The 23282-nt window shown below is 44.8% G+C and overlaps 1 protein-coding gene across 2 annotated transcripts in view; it reads left to right on the forward strand.

Moving 5' to 3' along the window:
- The first annotated feature begins 18403 nt into the window (after positions 1-18403).
- Gpd2 (glycerol-3-phosphate dehydrogenase 2) overlaps positions 18404-23282 on the forward strand; it is a 152086-nt gene continuing 147207 nt past the window's right edge. Inside the window, exon 1 of one of the 2 annotated variants that reach the window (XM_015986392.3) lies at positions 18404-18732. The gene's annotated coding sequence lies outside the window, so the exon portion shown is untranslated. Of the gene's footprint in view, positions 18733-19193; positions 19334-23282 lie in introns of those variants that run through there. The other variant, XM_006992807.4, reaches the window with a different exon arrangement.

A 23282-nucleotide genomic window follows, 5' to 3' on the forward strand; every position in this document is an offset into this window, starting at 1 on the left:
TCTAGATGCCTAGAACTCACTGTGTAGACCAGGTTGTCCTCAATGTCACAGAGATCCACCTGCCTTTGGCTCCTGAGTGCTGGGATTAAAGGTGTGTGGCACTGAGCCTGGCACCATTCTCTATAATTGCTTGTGGACTAGGGATATAGCTCAGATCTTGCGGGCCACAAGAATATATTATAGAGATTCAGCTGTGTATTAAAGCCATACATTGACCAGCCAAGGGTCCCTTAAATGGGAAGCCATTTATCATGGAATACTTGGTGTTATTCAGCCTTAATATTTCAGCTGTTTTCTGCTATGAAATTCTTGCATGCCCAAATACTCCCAGACCATATTGGCAAACAGCTAAGCTTCTCAAATGCTGATCAACTAGATAGCTAACACCCCTACAAGGCCTAGGAGACTAGCAGGCGGCAGATGCATAGCTTTGTTTCTTGTGCAACTAAAGCTCAGACAATCCCTTGTCTTCAAGGCTAGTGACATTCCAGAGCAACTGACGGAGGACAGTAGGGCTTTTTGCATAAGGTGGTGCAGTCAGGACTGGAGCTGAATTCCAGAGAAGACAGAGAACCACGTGGCCAGAGAGAGAAGAGAGGAAGACAGAGATTCTGTAGAGGGTAAAGCAGATCTCTTGTAGAGCTTATCAGGGCCAGGGGTAAGGAGCCAGGAAGGATAGATGGAGGATGAAATGTGGTTGATATATTGTGCACCCCAATAAACTTATTTGGGGGTCAGAGAACAGAACAGTCACTAGATTAAGCATAGGTTTAGGCAGTGGTAGCACATGCCTTTAATCCTAGCTTTCCGGAGACAGAAATCTGTCTGTGAGTTCAAAGCCACACTGGAAACCGCCAGGCATGGTGACACACACCTTTAATCCCAGGAAATGATGGCAGTAAGCAGAAAGGCGTATAAGGTGTGAGGACCAGGAACTAGAGCCTTTTTAAGCTTTTAGCTTTTAGCAGCAGCTCAGCTGAAATCCATTCAGATGAAGACACAGAGGCTACCAATTTGAGGAAACAAAATAAGCTGAGGAACTGGCAAGGTGAAGTTAGCTGTGGCTTGTTCTGCTTCTCTGATCTTCCAGCACTCATCTTCAATACCTGGCTCCCGGTTTGTTTTTATTAATACGACCTTTGAAGATTCACGCTACAATGAAGGAACAGAGGACGAAGATGAGATCAAAAGCATAGGAGCTTACTAAAACTATGAGGACAGGAAAACTGGTCACAGAGAAGAGCCGAACATGAGGAGAGAGTCGAAGCTGTAGAGATAGGCTTTTGTCATAGAGGAATAAAGTTAATGGACAAAACAGTGTAGTGTACGTAGATTCCTTTCCCTCAGATACCCCATGCCATACATAGTGTCTTTCCCAGGACTCTTTACCAGGACAGGAACTCGGTAAAATTCCATTATCCTTACCCAGAGGTAGATTATATACTTGATATAAACAAGACCAGCCTCAAAAATATTTCTCCGGGCGGTGGTGGCACACACCTTTAATCCCAGCACTGGGAGGGAGAGCCAGGCAGATCTCTGTGAGTTCAAGGCCAGCCTGGTCTACAGAGTGAAATTCAGGAAAGGCGCAAAGCTACACAGAGAAACCCTGTCTCTAAAAACCAAAAAAAAAAAAAAAAAAAAATAGGGGTTGGGGATTTAGCTCAGTGGTAGACCGCTTGCCTAGCAAGCACAAGGCCCTGGGTTCGGTCCTCAGCTCTGAAAAAAAAGAAAGACAAAATTTCTCCCATTTGTAGGTTTTCTGGTAGAGCTAGGAATTAAAAAAAAAAAAAAAAAAAGGAGGTCTCATGCCTGCTAGACAAGCTAGACAAGTGTGCCACTGAACCATATCATCAGCCCAATATTTTTTTAAATGGAAAAAAGTGTGCACATCATAGAAAGCACTTAGAAATGTTTGCAGCAAACTATTAACACTGATAAATTGTGATCCAGTGGGGTTATAGGGGATTTTTAAACTGAGTTGTTTGGTTTTTTTTGTTTGTTCACTTCTTCGTTTTTTTGGTCTATATCATTTCCTGTTTCCAAATTGAACATGAATTACTCCTTTAATAAAATACATTGGAGTGGGACATAGCTTAGCGGTAAGAATTTGCATAGACCAGCTCTACCAAAACAGTCTTTTTGGTTGACTTTCTGTCCATCACAGCCGCTACTGATGAAGGGCCATTTGTGGATTTTGCCTTCCAGGAAGAATGAAGAGGTCTGTCTCTTTGGCCATCTCAAAACCCTGTGCCATGCCTGCTCTCTACTCTTAGCAGATGTTGATTCTGTGCTCATCTTCAATGCTCACTCTTGGGGGTGGAGATCTGCTTTATTTCTCCCCCAATTTGGGGGTAGCACACTACCTAGAGCATAAGACAAATGCCCTAAGAGGTCAACGGAATCTATGAATCTTAAAGCATAAGTAGGTTTGTCTTTGCATTCTCCTCTGCCTTTCTCCTCAAGCAGTGAAGAGCGTGCATTTGTTCCTGGACTCGGCCATGGCCCAACCAGTCTCCATTGCCCTTTATCCCCTACCGCTAAGAGCAGTAGCCACTGAGTGTGAAAAATCAAAACAAAGCACTTTACCATGTCCCCAATGGAGTGAGAGCAGTGGAGCCCAAATAATGCTTAGTTACCAAAAGCCACGCCAGGTGGCTAATCGAAAGGGTATTGATTTTAGCTAGTAAATAGCCCTTAATACAGTCGGAGCCTGGGTTGAATATGCAGCCCGGTAATTAGCTAATAAAGCATACAAGGGCTGGAGAGGCCTGGCGCAGTGGGAAAAGCAGCGGCCTGTCACCCAGGAAGCTGGCCTTGGTCAGACAACCCGAGGACTCAGTTATCTTCAGGAAAAACTATAAACTTACTGCAGGACGTGAGATAAAACTAAAAGCAGCTGTAAATGTTCTGCAAATACTACGGGTGCTAGAAATGCTTCCTGAAGACAGATGTTGCAGTCTAATAATCTTAAGTGGTAAGGTTTAATAACTATTTTAGATCGTTAGGATAACATTTAGTACCCTAGGGTAATTATTAAACAATTCTCAGTTTGTTAAATCACCTGATACTCAAGCAAATACATAGCCTGATTAGCTCTAACATTATCCTCCAATAGTCCAGCAACAGGCAGGTGGGGGTGTATGGATGTGGGGGGTGTATGTGTGTGTGTGGGGGGGGGGTATATGAACTGGCCAGAATCACTTTGAGGAAGGAAAAATCAAGAACAGAGAAGGAAACAGGTTGTAGTTTGAAGGCCCTAAACCAAAGTTACCAAATTACAAGTCCAGGGAATAGCTCTCAGTGTGGTAGCAAATACCTTTAATCCTAGGACTTGGGAGGTAGAGGCAAGCAGATCACCGTGACTTCAAGCCCAGCCTGTTCTACATTACTAATTTCAGAACTGCCAGGACTACTCGGAGAGGCGCTGTCCCATAAAAACAAACAGAAGGAGCAGCTTTAGCACCTGAACGCATATATTTGACCAACACAGAGGTATTACTGTTGACTTTCTTTTCTTTTCTTTTCTTTTTTTTTTTTTGAGACAGGGTTTCTCTGTGTAGCCCCAACTGTCCTGGATCTCACTCTTGAGATCAGGCTGACCTCGAACTCACAGAGATCCGCCTGTCACTTCCTGTGGTGCTCTGGGATTAAAGGCCTTTGCCACCATGCCCGGCTGGTAATATTTTCTTAAAGTGAAAAGAAAAAAAGAAGCAGGGAACCAAAGACCATTTCCTATATATTAGCAATATCGTTATCATGCTGAATTCAAATCTCAGGGACAGGAGAGGTGGCTTAGCAGTTAAGAGCACTTGCAGTTCTTCCGGTGGACTTGATTTCCTGTGCTCACAGTGGTCAGTTTACAGTCTCTGCAACTCTAGCTCCAGGGAGAGTTAGACGTCTTCTTCTGGCCACCTTAGGTACATTCACTCGAATGCACAGCCCCCATACACATATACACTTAATGAGAAAAGATTAACCGTAGTCCTCTAAATACTATTTATTCAGTCCATATTCAATTTTCCTATGTTGCTCCATGTTCCCATCATTATAATAAAACAACCGAGGCGGGCTCCCTTTATGAAGGAGAGAGGTTTGTTTGGATGTTTCAAATTCAAACTCATGGTGCAGACTTTGGTGAGGATCTCCCCTTAACTATGTCACCTCTGGCGTATCGAGGGATGGGACTGAAAGTGAAGGCAAGGGTCACATAGGGAAATACAAAGCCAGAGAGACTAGGAGGGATTGGGATTAGTCTTTCATAAAAATCTTCTGCAGAGCTAACCAGGGCCCCAGACAAACAACTTTAAGAAGGTGTGTCCCCAACTGACCTAAGACTGTTACATGAGGTCCCCACGTTGTATGATTCTACGTCTTTCCAGTCCGACGACCCTGGTGACCAAGCTCCCTCAGATCTTCAGGGCAAAACAACATTCAAAACAAAGCAGTCTCCTACATATCTTTTGTTGTTTTTTAAAAATGATAGGCAGCACTGGTTACCGTGCAGGGAGGTCATGAGGCACGAGTCACAACAAAACCCAGTATCAGAGCTTTATTGGGGGAGGGGGAGGACAAAAGAACCAGGCCTGGAGAAGAAGCGCTTTCAGAGAGCAGAGAATAGTGAGAAAAGAGAAGAGATAATGGGGGGAAGAGAGGACAAAGAGGAGGAAGAGGAGGAGTCTTTGTCCAGCTTTTTAAGGTGCAGGTGGGCTTACGGAGCTACACCATGCACTTGCAGATTGCATGCCATGATGTAAGACACAAGACCCCTTGCTCAGCTCCTGAACTATGCATGTGCAGTCATGCAGCTGGAGTGGCAGCAGAATCCTAACATTTTTTCCATCCACTTTTTCTCTAAGCTGGGCTTGCATAAAACCATTTTGTCCTGCCATGTACGTTTCTCTTATTCTAGACCAGCCCCTCTAACCTTCCCTCTATTCCCGTCTGGGCCACTGTCTTGTCAATGGGAAGGGGTCAGTTGTCTCCTGGATTCAAATCAACAGCTTAGTTAATTCAGGTGAAATATTAGAGCCAAAACAATGCTTTGTTTGCTTTTATGGAGCAGAATCTCAGTCAGTTCAGCCTGGCTTCAAACTTCCTGTGTTGCCAAGGGTGACCTTGAATTCCTGATGCTCCTGACTCTGCCTCCCTGGTACTGAGATGACAGCCTCAAGCCACCACACCTAACTAAGGCAAAAACAATTCAGACATGATTTAGGGGACTTCAGGTCATTGAGGGAGGCATGTGACAACTGGTTGCCTTAGCTGGTCACACCAAGTTTGACTGTAGTGTGGGACAGCCCTATTGGACATAGAAGGCGTTCTCCAGCTCTCTTCAGTCTCCAGCCCTCTTCATTTACTTTACACTTGCTTAACAAACTCCTATAACTTGGACTGGGAGATATACTTGAACCTTGACCTGAAGGTATATCACATGATAAGGTGGCTATGGAATGAAAGCATATAGCCTGTGTGCCTAGTACATAGGTGTGCTCAGTGATTGCCCATTGAATGATTAGAGTTAGAAATGCCTGAAAGGAAACAGGGCGTGAAGAGGATTTCGGACACTCAAGCTCCTGAACCACAGTGGCTTGGGGCTCTGTACCCTTATCAATGTGGAGCAGGCACCACACCAATGTGGAGCAGGCTCTTGTGTCTGCATTCTTATTTGAACTGGACAGAAATGTATAGTTCCAGTGGGGGAATCAGAACCAGGGGGAAGAATGAGTTCCAGATTCTGCAGAAGTCAGGGCTTTTGTTAGCTGACTTTACATTTTTTTTTTTTTTTTTTTTTTTTTTTTTTGTGAAGAACCCTGAAGCAGACTGGGTTTTTCAGAAGCAAGTTTTGAAACAGAGCATGACTTCAATGTGTGTGCAAGGAAGGAGCCAGAGGATAGCCAGAGGACAGGAAGCAGAATCAGAGGTGGAATCCAGCAGAGCCTCAGTCAGCCCCTGAGGGAAGTGGAGAGGGCAGAGTCACTCACTCAGTAGGAGGAGTTATCTTCCACAGATCTAACTCCTCCTCTACCCTTCTGGATAATTCCATCACAAGATAATGACCAGCCTAGCAAAGAAATGCGATAGCTCTCTGATCTGGGCAGATTTTGAAGGGATTGGCTACCCAAGGCCATTAGCTGAAGATGCTTCTAGCAGCTGCGAAAATAAAACATGTTTGAAGGAGGATTTGGGTGGTGCAGTGTGATGGTTTGCCTTGATTGTCAGCTGGATTTGGATCCAGAGATGCTTGGAGGAGTAGAGCACACTGGTAGTTGGGTTTATGAGACTCTTCCTGAGTCTGTTGACATGGGGAAGAGCAATGGAGGTGGGCAAGAGCCTTTCTGAATGGTGGCCTGCTTGGACTAAATATGGAGAAAAGAGAATCAGTTGGTGCATTCAACTTGTGTTCTCCAGTCTGGGCATCTACTTCTGCTGTTACGGTCAGTGTACATCAGACTCCAGCTTTGTCAACTTGTCAACATGGACCCTTCCCCTCCCCCCAGGCCATTCTAGTGACTCTCCAGTGTACCAACCAGCTCCCAAATCATGACACAGAGACTTATTATTAGTTTTGAATGCTTGGCCTTAACTTAGTTCTTTTCTGGCTAGCTCTTTTAACTTAAATGAACCTGTTTCTCTTCATCGACCTTTTGCCTTGGCTTTTTACCTTTTCTTACTTTCTTGCTGTCTCCATGTCTGGCCCCCAAAGTGTCTCTCATTCTGTTCTCCTTCTTCTTCTGTCTTCTTTTTCTCTTGAGCCTAGATTTCTCATCCTATTTATTCTCTCTGCCCGCCAGTCCCATCCATCCTTTCTTCTGCCTAGTTATTGACCATTCAGCTTTTTATTAGACCCATCAGGAGCCTTAGGTAGGCAAGGTGAAACCAATGCAACACACCTTTATGTAATTAAACACATATCCTTACGTTGTTAAACAAATGCAGCATAAACAAAAGTAACACACCTTTACCTTTATTAAAATAATATTCTGCAGCATAAACAAATGTAACATGTCTTTCCCTAATTAAAATGATATTCCACAACACTCTAGGGAGCATTAGTGGCCTCTTGTGGCCTGAGATTGAGAGTTTATTATTGGTTCCCTTGTTCTAAGGCTTCTAGAGTCTTAGATTGAGCTTCTCCTGGGGTCTTAGAACATCAGTATGGCCTTTGTTGGACTATCCATCCAGCCACTCTAATAAATCTCTGCAAACCTATGTGTGTAGGAATGTATGTCTCTTACACCTAGAATTCTGTTTTTACATCTACATCTTAGGAATTACTAGAATATCCCTTCAGCTAAGGATTATTTAACTAATTGTAAACATTTAAATTATACAGTAATGTTTAAAACCTTGTTTTAATTTTTTTTACTTACTAGAAGGTTCAACAATATAAAATAAAGTGCACCAGTCATCACAAATTTTATAAAACTTTAGTATTGATTGGATACATCACAGAATAGAACATTTAGACCATTTACATGGTTGTAAGTTGCTTTGGCACCCTGAGTGGAAAACACCTTACTGTTCCATTGGAACCTCCAGCTCGCCTCTGCATGATCCAGAAAACCCCATTCCTATCTCTCTCTCTCTAAACCCTGCCCACTCAGAGAGTCTCCAAACAAAAGGAAGGTGCCCCAAATCCCAGTTCCGCACTCTTGGTGGCCATTGCAGCTTCCTCCTTCCCTGAAGTTGTCAGCTGCCCCAGTCCCCTCCTAAAGCGCTCAGCTTTTGACCATACTTGGACACAAACCCAGCTTGTGGCAGACAAGTCATGACCCCTCCCTTTCAACCTATACAGTCTCCCTGCTTTTGTTTTCAGGCACAGCTTTTCATGCCTCAGTTTCTGGGACTGGAGAAGTTGCCAGGGAGTTGCTTTGCTCAAATAAACCTGTTGTTATACTTTTTCAAGTCAGCTTGATTTTGCTTAATGCATTGGCAGAGAAACCTATTATTATTGGGAGGCAGAAAACCTACTATCTACAGGTATCATGATGTACTGAAGGTCTGACTCTAGAAAGATGGGTCTTAGTGACAAAGGTAAATAAACAGAGAAAATGGCACTAGTTTCCTGTTGGAGCTGCACTTGGAGGTTTAAACAATAGGAATGTATTGCTTACACTTCTGAAGGCCCGAAGTCCAAAATCAGTATCAACGGCCTGAAATCAAAGGGTTTCAGGGCCACACTGCACTGCCCTTGGAGGCACTTGGGGAGAACCTGTGTTGCGTTTTGTTTTGTTTCTTTGATTAATGTCATCTCTTGACTTGTTTCTGCGCCGTTCATCTTTGCACACATGTTTGTACAATCTTTTCTTCCCCTTGCTGTGTATAATCTCATTATCTTTCAAGAAAACATGTACCTGAGCATGGTGGTTACCTACCTTTAATCTCAGCACTAGGGAGGCTGAGGCAGGTAGATAGTGAGTTCCAGGCTAGCCAAAGACTGCATAGTGAGACCTTTTCTCAAAACAAACAAACAACAAACATGAGCGAACTAACAAGAAACCATGTGAAGACTGGTGAGAAGTCCTAATGAGGAAAGTTGCCTACTGCCTAAGCTAATGATCTGAATTCAATCCCTGGGACCCACTTAGAAGTGGGAGAGAACCTACTCTACAATGTTGTTGTCTGGCCTGCAACCATGGTCTGTGGCATGAGAGTGCAGTACACACTGAGACCCACAGAAACACAAGTAATAAATAAAACTAGTTAAAAAGAACACGTGATTATATTTGTATTTAAGAGTCCACAGCGGCAACAATTTCTCTGTCTCAAGTACTTTCACACATCTGCAAAGTTCTTTTGCCAGCTGAAGGCCACAGTAACAGGTTCCAGAGATTAGGACACAGATTTCTTTTGAGGGATCATCTAATTGTTCTACTACACGGTAGCTCTTAAATCATTTATTTACTTATTTATTGTAGAGTTTCACTTTATAGTCAGGCTGACCTTAAACTCAAAAGTTCCCCTGCCTTCAATTTTTAGGATTCTAGGTGGGCATCACCACACCCAGCTACGTCTTTGCTTTTACCTCTCATTAATCTGAAGACAACGCTTTTCACATGACACAAGAGTAGGAACAGCCAGACATTGACGGCACAATCTGTAGTTCCAGCACCCAGAAGGCTGAAGAAAGAGGATGGCTGTGAGTTTAAGGCTACCCTAGGCTATAGAGGGAGCTTATGTAAAAATATTGTGCCTATAGGAAGCGCAGTGATGGAAAAAGCAGACTGTCATGTGATGTATACATATATTGCACACATACGTGGGCTGTTTTTCAGCCACAAAAACAAATGAGATTTTGTGCTTTGCAGGAGACTTGATGGAATAGAGGATTATCATAGGAAGCAAAATAAATCCCATGTTTCTTCTTATATGTAAAGTCGAGAGAGAGAGAGAGAGAGAGAGAGAGAGAGAGAGAGAGAGAGAGAGAGAGAGAGAGAGAAGTAAAGAGCAGAAAATAAATCTCTAGTACAACCAAACCAAACCAAACAACCATCCATTAAACTTCAGTTCCTCCTTAATGGCTGGTACAGGGTGCTCTTCTGTCTTACATTCCCTACAGAGTTCTTTAGCCAGCCTAGTCTAAAGAGAGAGTTCCAGGACAGCTAGGGCTGTGCAGAGAAACCCTGTCTCAAAATACAAGAAAGAAAGAAAGAAAGAAAGAAAGAAAGAAAGAAAGAAAGAAAGGAGGGAGGGAGGGAGGGAGGGAGGGAGGGAGGGAGGGAGGGAGGGAGGGAGGGAGGGAGGGAGGGAGGGAGGGAGGGAGGAGAGCTTCAGTTTGTAACCCACAGATAACAGAAGCAATGCTCTCTATCTCTGTTTTTCACACATCTGCCTACTATGGTGATTCTGCTGATAGAGTGTTTGTTGTGGAGTAGTTAGTCCTTTACACTGTGTGAAGATGTGTCTCTTTATTAAACCCATCACAGTGACACATCTTCACACAGTGTAAAGGACTATTCCACAACAGAGGAGGAATGAGGGAGAGGTTTGGAAGTCAAGGTATTTGCTGGGGACACAATGTCTCTGCCTTGTACTCCTTGGGTGTAAAATGCTTTCATCCTGGCCCGGTTAAAACTACGTCAACTAGGTCAATGTCTACATGTTTCAAAGCTGCTGAATTCAGATACAACAATCTATGTGTGTGTGTGTGTGTGTGTGTGTGTGTGTGTGTGTGTGTGTGAGAGAGAGAGAGAGAGAGAGAGAGAGAGAGAGAGAGAGAGAGAGAGAGAGAGAGAGAGAGAGAGAGAGAATAGCACAGTCCTGGCTATTGAAATTCACTATGTAGATCATGCTGGCCTTGAACTAACAGATCTCCCTGCCTCTGTCTCCCCCAAACAGTCTAATTTTTAAGTTAATCATGTAAAGACATCATTCCGGCTCGTTTCTAATCTAGTTTTGCTCTTTACATTAGTGAATGAATTAATCAAGTTCTCTGTGTGCAGTTCTGGGGACTAAGCCCGGGTCCTCTACACCACGTGTGTCCTCTCAGCCCTCTGCATTTTTACAGTCTGTGATCAAGTTTATGTCAATGCTGAGCTTAAATGATCTCGGGTGACATATAGTCTGCCAGTGCAGAACTGAAGGAATCTCCAATTCGCAGGGCAGCTTGCCCATGGCTCAGTTACCCACTCCGTGGGGATAATCACTGACTGTGCTCTGAGCCCAGTTCTCCATTCCGGCTAATGCTTCACCCTGCCCCCTGCGTGAATTTCCTGGGGCATTTCTGCTTACTCACCAGCTTCCTGGAGCTATTCAAGTAGAAGGCTGCGTTCCAGAGAAAACACTATTGGGGTTAGCTCATCAGCATTTGCAAAGGCTTATTTTCAGTGCTGTTCTGAGACCTAGAAACAGAGCTTGAGCTTGTCCACATTTCCTTCCCCCACAAGGCCTCCAAATTGAAGCAAGTTTCTTGGTGCCACGTTATATTGATGCTTTAAACTTTTATTTTAAGAACACTTTCCCAGATTCCTATAAAATGGGCATAAAACCGCAAGTACCCATCTTAAAATATATTTAGTATTTTATTTCATCTTTTCAAGGATCATATATTTTCATTTGATTCTTGATCCTAACTCTTTGTGAATCACTGACATGGGGAGATTTTCTGTTGGATATTTTAGATATCTATAACTCTGCTGTTAAGAATCCATGTAACAAATAGATGGACACCTACTAGCTGAGCTCTTTGAATCTTAAGACCTCTAAGAGATTGGCCCCATCCTGCTGAAGGGTTAAGCATTTCCCTGTATAGTAGTACTGTTAACCTTTCAGCAATGCTCTGTCCTTTTTGGATTTGTAAGCAGTAAACCTGTCTTGGCTTAGTTTTTAGTTAGTTTCTTGGTGTTGTCAACTACTGCACACAATAGGTGAGATTGTAAGGGTGTGTGGGTTAAAATACACTAAAAGATGTGTGGAAATGAGACATGAATGTACAGAGCCCCAGGACAGAGAGTTTTGACAGAATACTCAACCAAGAGTCAGAATGTGGCCAGAGAGATGAATCAGGCCAGATAGGTCCTTGCTACACAGTTGGACACTTGAGTTGTTCTGCCCGAATCCACATAAAGGTGGAAAGACAAAATGTTTCATAAAGTTGTCCTCTGACACCACACACATGGTATGGGATACATACACACACACACACACACACACACACACACACACACACACACACACACAAACACCCCATCACCATCACCACCAACAACAAAAGAATCATTATGACTGTAGTTTAGCACCATTCCCGAGTCCTGAAAGCCCACACCCAGTGACTTCTCTGGTATTTTACATACATCATCACATTCAGTCCCGGTCCGCCTATTTGTTTATTGGGTTGTGTTGGCACCTTACTGGTAGTTTACTCCTTTGTCACAACTGAGCCAAACTCAACCAAAAAGATCCACGAAGTTAACCTATAATTTAAAGACTATTTGCTGGGTGTGATGATGCCCACCTTTATCCCAGTATTGGGGAGTCAGAAGTAGGGATATCTCTGTGAGTTCAAAGCCAGCTTGTCCTTCAAAGTGAGTTATAGGTCAACCAGGACTATGTTCTGAGAACCTGTCTCAGAAAATAAAATAAAACAAAAGAAAGGAAAAAATTACCTGTAAGGCTAGGGCTGTAGCTCACAAGCATAGTACTCTAGGTTCTATCCTCAGTACTGTCAATAATAGTAATAACAATGACAACTATTATTATTATAATTATAGCAATGATAACAAATAAACAAAAATAAAGATTATGCATGTTTTGCTAAAGAGTAGTGTCTGGTGTAAAGTAAACAGCACATGACTGGTTCTTATTACCATCTCTCACTGATGAGGACACCAGGGTACAGAACCAGACCTTGCATGACCGTGTATCAGAGGCTCACACAGTGTTCTAATACTATGCAGTTTCTCTCTTGTACTCTTATTTCTCTTTAGCTAATAATGCAATCTCAAGGAAGTTATTTAAATTTACTTCTGAAACTTGATTTCTCATTTGTAAAACAAAAGTAGGGAGGCCGATAATATTCATGGTTCTTTCTTCTTCTCATATTTCATAAATTTTATTGTGAGCTTTGACGAACAGTGACAAACATGCTTGGTAAAGGGAAAATCTGTTTCTCTGAAAATGTACAAGATCTAATATAGTTGTACACAGCCATGCTGTGAGTGTCCTGGGTTCAGTTCCCTGTACTGTAACAAACGAACAAGCAAAAAAAAGATTGTGCATGAAAGAATCATCTGGAAAACTGAGGGAAAACCTGACTAAGTCCCAACAGGTTTGTTTGCTTTTAGTTGCTTACTTGTATTTAACTTAAAAAAAAAAAAAATCACTGTTTCTGGAGGTCACAGAACTGTCCAACACTAACTTGATGGCAGATAGTGCGCTGGACTATGACGGTAACCGTTGTCTGGGGTCCGTGCCAGAGACTGCAAAACTACCTTTGTTGAAATCTTTAGCTCTTCACTTGCCTGTGAAGGTGTCTGGTGGGTGAATGAAAGTGTTAGTCACTTTTCTTGTTACTGTAGCAAAATATTTGACAACAGTAACTTCAGGAAGAAAGGGCTTTTTTTTGGCTCCCAGGTTGAGGATAGCCCATCCTGGAGGGTATTGGGAGACACGGATGTGGGAGCAATTCTAAATGTGACAGCAGGAGCTGGGGCAGCTGTCCAGGGAAGAAGCTGAGGGAGCAATGTTGGTGCTCAGCATGCTGAGCCAGTAGGCGGTTGCTGCTGCTGGACTATAGCCCTGGCTCTCTCTCAGTTTAAAATGGAGTCTGGCTAAGCCGCTCAGGCTGGCCTTTTACTCCCTTTGGAGCTCAGGCAGGCCTTGAACTTGTATTCTTCCTGCTTCAGCCTTCCAAGTAGCTGGAATTATGGGCTTGTGCCTGTTTTCATTTCTTTTTCTTTTCTTTTTTTTTTTCAGAGCTGAGGACCGAACCCATGGCCTTGAGCTTGCTAGGCAAGCGCTCTTCCACTGAGCTAAATCCCCAACCCCGCACCTGTTTTCTTAGTAGTACAAGAAAAGCTAGGTGGCACCAAATTTGTTTGACACTGGCAATCTGTCTAAGTCAGAAAACGTGGCTGCTTTCCAACGGCTTAGTCATGCTTATGATGACAAGAAGTACTTCAGACTTTTATCTTCCCAAGGTATTGTTCTTCACGATGGCCTCTGCCGCAATAACTACTTTATGTTTTTAAATTTGGCAATGATTAGTCTTTTTCCCCCACCCCCACTTTGTCCCCCATCCTTAAACTTTTTTTGTTTGAATTCCATGACCAAAAAGTAGCAAGTGTCTGATGTAGAGAAGTGTTTTATTATTATATTATTACTTCTAGTTATGTGAAATTGTGTCTGCATGTGGGAATGTACACATGAATGTACATGTCCTCAGAGGTCAGAATGTTGAATTCCTTCAAGCTGGTGCTATAGAGGGTTGTGAGCCACCATACAGGGGATGGGAACTGTGCCATGGTCCTCTGGAAAAACAGTAAATATCCTTAACCACTGAGCCATCTTTCATATTTTTTTTGGTTGTGAGCCTAGCCTTTAACGGCTGAGCCATCTCTTCAGCCCCTGAGCCATCTCTCAAACCTCTATTTAATTAAAAAAATAAAATTAAATTAAAATGTCATTTGTAAGGTTTTTTTTTTTTTTTTTTTTTGTAAAAAATAATTCCAAAGAGCAATTCCTAAACTAATAGGTATCCTCTCATTCCCTGTGCAGTTATTTTCATTATGATAAGATCTTGCTAGCCGGGCGGTGGTGGTGCACGCCTTTAATCCCAGCACTTGGGAGGCAGAGCCAGGCGGATCTTTGTGAGTTCGAGGCTAGCCTGGTCTACAGAGCAAGATCCAGGAAAGGCACAAAGCTACACAGAGAAACTCTGTCACAAAAAACAAACAAAAACAAACAAACAAACAAACAAACAAAACCCAAAAACTTGCTTAGGCATTTGGGAAATTGTGCTTCTATTAGACATTCCAATCCCCAAGCCATTCTTTCAGTGGAATTTTTAATCATAGTAAAAGCAAGACACCTGGGCCAAACAAATGCCAAATCCAGTACCCTTAAAAACGGGTTTAAAGCATTACATGCTTTTACTCCTCTTAGAAAGTATAGATGGAGCCGGGTGTGGTGGCACACATCTTTAATCTCGCACTTAGAGGCAGAAGCAGTCAGATCTCTGAGAGTTGGAGGTCAGCCTGGATTGACTACATAATGAGTTCCAGGACAGCCAGAACTGTAAAGAGACCCAGTCTCAAAAACAAACAAACAAATAAGCAAGCAAAGAAACACTAGTGTAATAAGTAAAGAATACTCTTTGATTTTACAAGTTTCTGTGAGATTTTAAAGTAGTTATCTTAAACCTGTACATTTTGAGATTATCTGGCCTTTGCTTAAAAAAAATGACAGTCCCCCCCAAACCCCCCCACCTTTTTTGTTTCAGATGTCTCACTGTAGCTCTGGCTGTCCAGGAACTTGCTGTGTAGTAGACCATGCTGATCTTGAACTCGTAGCCTTCCTCTGTCTCTACCTGCAGAGTGCTGGGATCAAAGCTGGTGGACAGTTTTGTTTGTTTTTTAACATGCTCTAAGTTAGTTGGGGCCTGAACCGTTAGAAGCAAGCAATGATTTTAATCATGAAAATAGCTGCTGTAGAACATTTCCCTCTTGAATTGTATCCCTCTTATTCAAAGCACTGGTTGGGATGATGAGAGATGCATATGAAGAAGGCTGAAATGCAGTGGTTTTGACAAAGAGAACTCAGTAAAATGTGGGCTGTTCAGGATCACTTCCTGGCTCTTTACCTTGCTCTTGCTCACACACATCTTTTTTTCCCTTGGGCTCTTGGAATCCCACTGGATGCTTACTATCCTGATCTTTATTGTTTGGGGGGGGGCTGTTTTTGTCAAGAGCAATGACACCCAGTGCTTCTGATTTTTCTCTACTCCCCTCTCATGTGAGTTAGGCCCAGGGCCTGAGGAGTGCTCAAGGGTTTCTCACAGGCTCGGAATCTGGTGGGTGGAGTAGTTAGTTAGTTAACAAGAAGGCGAGGCCTTGAGGACATAGTATGGCCTGGAACAAACTGTTCACCCAAGCATTCATTTACAATCAACAAACAATTAAATATCTATTATAGACATCAGCGTGGGAAGGGACCCCAAAATATCTTGACCACACAGCAGCCATGACAGGCTTAGGGGCCTAGACACAGCTTCTGTGACAGGCTTACTGGCAGGCAGCACCCAGATCCAGGAAAAGCCTTAAGCTGATACCACCCCGGGATCTACCCAGGGGCGAGGAAGCACCTGACATCCCAATCATTCCAACCATTAGATAAGGTGACCAGATGTCCTCGAGTCTAGCACACATCTATTTTTTGTTTTACGGATACCCCTAGACAATTGTCAGCCAAGTCCTGAACCCTAGAAATCTCCTCACCCCAACCTCTGCTATGATTAAAAACTCTGCCCCACCTGAGCTCAGGGCTCTCTACTCTCACAGCTTCCTCAGATAGACAGAGGGTTCAAGCCCCGGAGCTTGAATAAAGGCTCTTGGCTTTTACATGAGGAATTCGGTCTCTGTGGTGGTCTTTTGGGGGCATAACAAGAGCACAAAAGTGAATGATGGAATAGTTCCCATTTCCAGGAACTGAACTCTTTCTAGGTGAATTAGTGGGGAGAAAAGTCAGCATAGAAGAAGCCGGACTTCAACCTAGCTCTGCCGAGAAACACATTGAATGTCTCGGGATCTGAAAAACAACCCTCCCATCCTCTAAGCCATTGGTTTACTACAAGGATTCTCAAACTAGAATAATCGAGAACTGAGCTATTGGACACTGGCTCTGAACCCTTAGGGTGACTCCAGATCTCTGGAAGGGTGTGTCAGGGCTGGAGCTCAGCCTCAGGTAGTCTCCAGGGCAGATGATTTTGCATTTCTGTCAAGTTCTCAGATGATGCTGTTTTGAGGCAACAGAGCTGTACTGTGAAAGGCATATTTTTAAATGCTATTTTAAATGGAACTTCAGGCTCCAACTCCAAACTCATTCAGTGGTAGAGAGGGATGGAAGCTTGGCATTGATAGTTTGTAGCCCTTATATTTTAACATGTCCGAGGTGAAGAACCAGTTGTTTGTCATTACATACTGTGGTGGGGGCCGGGAAGTTACTGAGTCTGTGATCCCACACATTTGAGTTAACTGTAGGAATTCTGCAGTGGTTTTTTCTTTTTTCTTTCTGTCTTTTTTTCAAGACAGGGTTTCTCTGTGTAGCTTTGGAGAATGTCCTGGAACTCACTCTGTAGCCCAGGCTGGCCTCGAACTCAGAGATCCGCCTGCTTCTGGCTCCCGAGTGCTGGGACTAAAGGCATGCACCACCACCGCCTGGCGAATTCTGCAGTAGTTAAGAATACTAAATAGTTAGAATGGCTAAGATCAAAAACACCAATGACAACCAATGTTGGAGAGGATGTGGAGCAAAGGGAACACTCCTCCACTGTTGGTGGGAATGTAAACTTGTACAACCACTATGGAAATCAGTATGGCGGTTTCTCAGAAAATTAGGAATCAAACTACCTCAAGACCCAGCCATCCCACTCTTGGGCATATACCCAAAGAATGCTGATACATACCATAAAGATACATGCTCAGCTATGTTCATAGCAGCACTATTTGTAATAGCCAGAACCTGGAAACAACCTAGATGCCCATCAATGGAAGAATGGATGAAAAAAATGTGGTACATATACACAATGGAGTACTACTCAGCAGAGAAAAACAATGAAAGCATGAAATTTGCAGGCAAATGGATGGAACTAGAAAAAATCATCCTGAGTGAGGTAACCCAAACCCAGAAAGACAGTTATGGTATGTACTTACTCATTGGTGGATTCTAGATATAAAATGAACAATCAGACCACAACCCATAGAACCATAGAGGCTATATATATAGCATGGAGGTCCCTAGGATGACTGTGGCATATAATAAATTTCAGTTTTACTCAATTATTGAAAAAAAATAGCCAAATGAATGGAAACACATGAACTATGAACCAAAGACTGAGGGGCTCCCAGCTGGATCAGGCCCTCTGAATAGGTGAGACAGTTGATTGGCTTGATCAGTTTTGGAGGCATCTGGGCAGTGGGACCAAGTCCTGTGCTCATTCCATGAGTTGGCTGTTTGAAACCAGGAACTTATGCAGGGACACTTGGCTCAGTCTGGGAGGAAGGGACTGGACCTCCCTGGACTGAGTCTACCAAGTCGATCACAGTCCTCGGGGGAGGACTTGTCCTGGAGGAGGTGGGAATGGAGGGTGGGCTGGGGGTAAGGGGAGGGCGTGGGAGGGGGGAGAATAGGGGAACCCATGGCTGATATGTAGAACTGAATGGTATTGTAAAATAAAAAATATATATCAAAAAAAAAAATAAAAAAAAAATAAAATATAAAAAAAAAAAAAAAAAAAAAAAAAAAGAATACTAAATAAAGGCCAGTTGGTCGTTGCCCATGGCATTAATCCCGGCCCTTGGGAGGCAGAGGCAGGTGGATATCTGTGAGTTCGAGGCCAGCCTGGGCTAGTGTGAGTTCCAGGACAGCCTGGAAATCTGTCTCGAAAAACCAAATATATATATTATACTTATATATATGTATATATAATATTAGTAATTGATTACTAAACACTGCTACAATTTCCTTCAAACTAATTTGGCTGCTTTATCTAAGGAGCTTTTCTTTGGGTCAGTCCCTGCATATTTTCCAGGACCACGGTGGGTGGAAACACTGTTGTGTCTCAGGACAAAGTGGTGTCTTTTGGAACCCAACCCAAGTCGTCTTTGGGTACCCTTGGGTTTGCCTAACCCTTGTAGTGGCAACAAGTGAGCTGGGCATGCTCAGTGGGCAGGGTCGGGTTGGGAGGGGGTGCCAAGTGGGAAGCCTGTGGCTCGGCAGCCAGGGCTCTCCGCCTCCCCCCACCTGTACGAGGCTGGGCCCCGCTGGGTCAGTGCTCAGCATCCCACCCCTGCTGACTGGGCTGGGTCTTCTCCGCGGGTCACCGCATTAACATTCAGTCCTAGGGTCAAGAGGCCTGGAGCGCCCGCCCGAAGAACCGGCCGAGAGTTGCAGGCCCTGTCCCCAGGGTCCCCCGACTCCTAGACGCCTTTCTAGGCCCAGGGTAGCCTGGCGACTGGGAGGTGCGGAGGGGGGAGGAGGGGACGCCGGATCTGGGGACGCGCGACGCGTGATCAGGTAAGGCAACCCCGGCGGGCAGCAGGCGGGCGAACGTCCTCCTCCCGGGCAGATGGCGGGGAGGGGGGGTGGCCGGCGTGGGGAGGGACAGGAACCCGACACCCCGCCGGCTTCCCGGGCCTAGCTCAGCCCTCTCGTCTTCCCTCCAGCTGGCGAGGAGTGGCGGGGCATGGAGTCCCTCTCCTCCGGGGCGCAGGGCAGGCTCGATCACCCGGGGCAGGGCCAGCTCACGTCCCCGCGAGGCCCAGAGCCGGGGTCTGCAGCCGCCCTTCCCCGCCCGCGGCCCGCACAGCCCGCTGCACTTCCGCGTTTCCCCGCCGGGCCGAGGAGCCGGGGCCGCGGTGTCGCGGCGCACGCGGTGGCGGTGCCGCCGGGTCATCCCCCGGGGAGGCGGAGGCGCACGAGGGGGAGGAGGAAGTAGCCGGGAGGGGCGTCGGCGGGCGGGGTCGGATTACCGTGGCCCCGCCTGACCCGGTGACATCCCGGCGCGCTCGCCGCGAGCCCAGGGCCACTCTGGGTCTCCGCGAGGCCGACTCCGCCCTGGCTGGAGGATCCCGGCGCCCCTGCCCGTCGTCCCCTCGCGCGTGAGGACTGATCTCAGGTGTGTGAGTCCTGGCGACCTGCTCCTCCGCCCGGGCTTCTACGGGAAGTGGTCCCGGCTCTCTGACCTCCCTGATTGTGGGGCTGAGGTGTGGCGGAGGTGGAGGTGGTGGTGGCGGTGGCGGGAAACTGGGGGAAGATTGAGAATTGCTTCCCACCAACGGCAGAGCAGCACAGTTCTCATTCAGGGCTAGACACTGGTAACGCACTTTACCTAGCAAGAGGAAGGGCGTCTGCACATCAATGAAACTTTATGCAAACTTGGAACTTGTGACTGTGGCTAGCGTGGCGAGGAAGATTGCTGTTTCCTTCAGTGGTGAGGGTCGGAGACGCTTCTGGAAGAGGGAGGAGGCTTTCTTGAGAAACTCACTTGCCAGGGTGTGACTGGTCTAGGAGGAAATGCCAAGGGTACACCGGCAACAGCCACCACTCCCCACAAAGCAACTGTTTCTAGCTAAAGAAAGTTTGCTGAGTGCCGTGGCTGTTAGGGTCTTAGCTGATGGTGGTCCCTAGACCACCCCGTCACCTCGAGCGAAGGTGCATGTACTCCTGAAACGGCCCGCCTTCCTCAACCAACACAAGTTCTCACAAAAATCTCAGTGACAGGGTCCTCCAGGTGACACAACCCCAGAGGTTGCTACAGAAACAGCCAGCAGCTACATTAGTCAACTTGTACAAATAGTTGAGAGAAGGAAGTTGGTAAATTAATGTCCCCTTTGCTTAAAACAAGACTTTGTATTTTGCATATATCACAAAGTTGGTAGAGTCTTGGAGTTTCTTCTTTGAAGGTGGAAAGTACTGGCGATGGCCACTCTGGGACCAGAGACTTCTCAGTAGTTATTGATTAGCATATGAGGCCTGGATGCCATTGCCCAATGGGTAGCCTGTGCTGTCTCTGGGGCCTTAACGATGAGTGTGTTGAAACCTCCCCATGTTTCTCATAGGGACATTAGTCAAATGACCACACTTCCTTTATTTTTAGCAATTTAACCCTTTACCCCCCAGTGAACAATGGATAAGAGACAGGATTTGAGATGAGAGACAACATTGTCAGAACTGCATTCTGAGAGATCACATGGACATTTTCTAAGTCATTCTAGGCAGCCTTCCCTTGCATGGTTTTCTGTTAATGAGCGGGACAGAGTTAGCAGTTCCCAGTGGATGTTGTGTCTTCCTGCTTAGTTCTTGTAACTAATAACATTTATAGGCAATCAAAAAGATTTGTTGACCACTGTCGGGAAATCACATTGGCAAACTGATATAATTCTTATATTATCCTGTGTGGTTATGTATGCCCTGTCCAGCTCCAGGATGTAAGTTTTGACTTGGGTATGGTATGTCTTACACACTTTTAGATCTCTAGCCCCTAGAATGGTGACTGACTTCTAATGAGCTCCCACAAATGCTTTCTCAAACAGAGACAAAACTGGAACAATGTATCTGAATCTAAGAAACAGAAGGCTTTGGCCTTAGGGAACATATTCAAAGTCACTAAGTCTCACAGGCAAAATATGCGTAATAATACATAGCAAATCTACAAGAACTAAGAATAGGCCCCAGAAGCAATCAGTTCTATTTTCTTTTTGTATTGAAAAAGTAAATTTTCGGAGAAGAATGCAGCTGGGCGGGTTGTTTAGTTTTTGTTGTGTTTTGTTTATTTGGGACAAGGTTTCTCTGTGTAGCTTTGCCCCTTTCCTGGAACTCGCTTTGGAGACCAGGCTGGCCTCGAACTCACAGAGATCCACCTGCCTCTGCCTCCCGAGTGCTGGGATCAAAGGCGTGCGCCGCCGCCGCCGCCGCCGCCGCCGCCGCCGCCGCCGCCGCCGCCGCCGCCGCTGCCACCACCACCACCCGGCTAATTCTTATATGTTAAGCATGAATTATCCAGGGCTTTCCCCCTTAGTTGGGGCATCAGGAGGAGGGCTAGTGGCAGCTGTGGTTATTAGCAGAGGAAACAGTGTCCAGACCATTATCTAATTTCTTTGTTTTAGTTTTGGGACATGTGGATGTTTCCTGAAACTTGATGATTCTTTCTGCTTAATGCATGGACTCCAAGGGCTACCCCGAGTGTAGAAACAATACTTCAGAAAGCACCAGAAATAACATAGATGTTACATTTGGCTTCTTAAAGGAAGTTTTATGTAGTTGTGTGTGTAGTTATGCATCAATAAACAGTAGATAAAGCAAACTTACTGTTAGCCATTTTTGGTAAGTGTATGGAGTTTGTTTAATGGGATAAAACATGTATTCAGGTGCTACCTGACATCATTTTAATCGGCTACCTATATACCTATGGTCCCACAAAAATCTAGCCTAGTGAGGTGGAAGCCATTTAAGTTTATGTAAACTCTGTGATGTTTCTCAGAATGCTAGAACACCTAGTGAGAAATTTCTCAGAAGTTATTCCTGACCCTACAGATGACTGTAGATGGCTCAACTCTTTGGAGACGAGTTGATGTTGAGGAGAGTACCATTGGTAACAGACTTAAAACTGCCTAAAGACAAAAAAGAAGATCACAATTCTAGGAGGTAGGATTGGTCCAGAAGTCTGGACTGAGTACACTTTTGTACATTCATGAGATTACTAATGAGTCTATAGATAGCTTCAGGGATGGGAGCTGGGTGCCGGAGGCTTCCTGCTGAGACCAGAGTTCACACTTCCGCCCCACATTGCCTCCTGGGGAGGAGAAAGAGGCTGGAGAAAATCATGAACAGCCAGTGATTCTATTGTCCTGCCTACATAATGGAACCCTCATAGGTCACTAAATTACTGGGTTTGGATAACCCAAGTTTCCGAATATTTGAAGTGTGGGAAGACCTGAGAGAGCTGAGAGAGAGGGAAACTCCTTGGTGTAGCTAGAGTTTTCCTGGTCCTGCCTGGCCCATGGTCAGGACAAATTTCTCTCATCCACCAGTCCCGTAGCTGCTCAGACCCAACCAAGTAAACACACAGAAACTTATATTTCTTATAAACTGTATGGCAATGGCAGGCTTCTTGCTAACTGTTCTTATATCTTAAATCAATGCATTTCTATTAATCTATAAGTTGCCATGACTCATGGCTTACCGGTATCTTACCATCTTCTCATGGTGGCAGCTGACAGCATCTCTCGGCCTCAGCCTTCCACTTCCCAGAATTCTCTTCTCTGCTTGTCCCGCCTATACTTCCTGCCTGGCTACTGGCCAATCAGCATTTTATTTATACAGAGCGATATCCACAGCACTTTGGTCCTGTTCCCATGCTGCACCATGCACTTCTTTATTCCTTGTTCCCTTCTCTCCTCTCCCTCTCTCTCTAATTTTTTTTTTTTTAAATTATTAAGAGGATTCTCACAATTGTAGCCTCGGCTGGCCTGGAACTTGCTATGTAGATCGGGCTGGCCTGGAACTTGCTATGTAGATCCTGCTGGTCTGGAATTGACAGAGATCTGCCTGCCTCTGCTGAGTTCAACACCATGCTCGGCTCATTTTTGTTCTTGACACTATCTTTATAATAGTGTTTCCCTGCATCTGAGTTATTATAACCTGTTACTAAACCTGAGAAGGGTTGGGGATCCTAGATTGGTAGACTAGTTGGCAGAAGTGTTGGTACCCTGGGAAACCAATTGTGTGGCCACTGTCTGAAGTGCTTTTCTTGCATTGGGGGTGGTGGTGGTGGTGGTGGTGCAGTTTGTGGAAATGAACCCTTAACCTATGAGGGTTGTGCTATGCATCTAGTTAATCAGAGTTTGAGTTACATTTTAGATCTCGTTAGTTGGTCTTCTTGGGGAACTGGAAGAGATATTCATGTAAAAAACCTACACACTTGGTGTCAGAAGTGCTGTGAGTACAGGGCAGGGTTCTTGTCCATCTGTAGTAATAATTTTACATCACTTGGAGCATTTTTTAGTTATTTAGGCAAACTTGAATGCTAACTCATTGCTGAACAGTGAGATACTGTAATGGTGTGG

This window comes from Peromyscus maniculatus, chromosome 4, assembly GCF_049852395.1.
Source record: "Peromyscus maniculatus bairdii isolate BWxNUB_F1_BW_parent chromosome 4, HU_Pman_BW_mat_3.1, whole genome shotgun sequence".
In the NCBI taxonomy this organism is placed as follows: domain Eukaryota; kingdom Metazoa; phylum Chordata; class Mammalia; order Rodentia; family Cricetidae; genus Peromyscus; species Peromyscus maniculatus.